Raw genomic sequence first — 1,776 nt, 5'->3', positions numbered from 1 at the left:
GAGCCTCAGAATCCTTGCCTCCAAGGAGCAGCCTGGTTTCACCCTCTCCGGGACAAACCTGTTTGTTCTCCTAGCAGTCCATGGTATATTCAACACTCTTCCACAGCACCACAGGTCAAAGGCTCAATTCTCTTTCTATTTTCCCTAGTTATTGTCCAGCTATCTGATGCATAGCAAGCAATTGCAAAGACTATGGCATGGATCAGGTGCACCTTAGTCTCCAGACTGACACTGTTGATCTTCAGTAGTGTGGAGAAGTCCCTGACAGCCAACATTCCCAATACCATCTGTCTCTTGATTTCCTGGCTGCTGGTCCCAAGAATGTTCACTGTGGATCCAAGCAAACTAAAACTATTAACAATCTCAATCTCTTCACCGTCCATAATGATGCTGCCAATTGGCCCAGTGGTGAGAATCTTTTTTTTCTTGATATTGAGCCTCAATCTGTATTGAAGGCTGCAGTCCTTGACCTTCTGCAGCAAGCACTTCAGGTCTTCCTCAGTTTCAGCACGCAGGGTTGTGTCATCTGCATAATGTAGGTTGCTGATGAGTCTTCCTCCAATCCTGATGCCACATTTCTCCTCATACAGCCAAGCCTCCCAGATGACCTGTTCTGCATATAAACTGAAAACATATGGAGACAGAATACATTCCTGGCATACACTCTTCCTAATTTTGAACCATGCAGTATCTCCTTGCTCTGTTCTGACGATTGCCTCCTGGTTCAAGTATAGGCTTTGCATAAGCACAATCAAATGTTCTCGGATTCCCATTCTTCTCAGAGTCAGCCACAATTTGTTGTGATTCACACAGTCAAAAGCCTTTGCACAGTCAATGAAACACAGACATTCCTCTGGTACTCTCAGCCAAGATCCAACTAACATTAACTATAATATTCCTAGTACCACGGCCTCTTCTAAACTCTAGGCAGTTCTCTATTGATGTGCTGCTCCAATCGTTTTTGGATAATTTTCAGCATAATCTTGCTTGCATATGATATTAATGACATTGTCCAATAATTTCCACACTTTGTTGGGTCACCTTTCTTTAAAATGGCAACAAATAACCAAGAAGCAGCAGCGAAAAGAGCACCTGTACCCACTGCGGAAATATGCAGTTAAGGCCTGAACTTAAAATAAATAAAACACAAAACTAAAAAAAAAATGGCAACAAATAACAGATCTCTTCCAGTCAGTTTTACAGGTGGTTGTCCTCCAGATTTTTTGGCACAACTTAGGGAGCACATCCAGGGCAACATCTGTTTGCTGAAATATGTCAATTGGTATGCCATCAATTCCTGGAGCCTTGTTTTTTGCCAGTTCTTTCAGAGCAGCTTGAACCAGACCGAGCTACATGCTTTCCTCTGTAGGTAGCAACACAGCACTGACCATCACTATGACATACCTCTTTGACACTACAGTAAGTATCCATTAGGAAAAGTTTGGTGGCTACTGTGTGACACTCAAGGTAAGAACCAGCAAAGGCCTGAATAAGAGCGGGATATGGTGGAGGGAATAAAGGGTAAGAGGGATTTGGGAACATGCATCAAAATTCCTAAGAAAGAGAAAAGTGTTCAATCACATATATTAAATAATGCAGAGATCTAAATACAACAGCTGAAACTGAAACTCTTCAAAGAAAACATGAGAGTAAATCTTCCTGACATAGATAAGGCATTAATGTCTCAGCTATGACATCAATAGCATGAGTACCGAAGAACTAGATAAATTTGATTTCACCAAAATTAAACATTTTTGTGCCTCAAAGGACACATTA

This window comes from Elephantulus edwardii, unplaced genomic scaffold (assembly GCF_000299155.1).
Source record: "Elephantulus edwardii isolate Elephantulus edwardi_28Jun2011 unplaced genomic scaffold, EleEdw1.0 scaffold00243, whole genome shotgun sequence".
Lineage (NCBI taxonomy): Eukaryota > Metazoa > Chordata > Mammalia > Macroscelidea > Macroscelididae > Elephantulus > Elephantulus edwardii.
Note: the sequence above shows the minus strand (reverse complement) of the source record.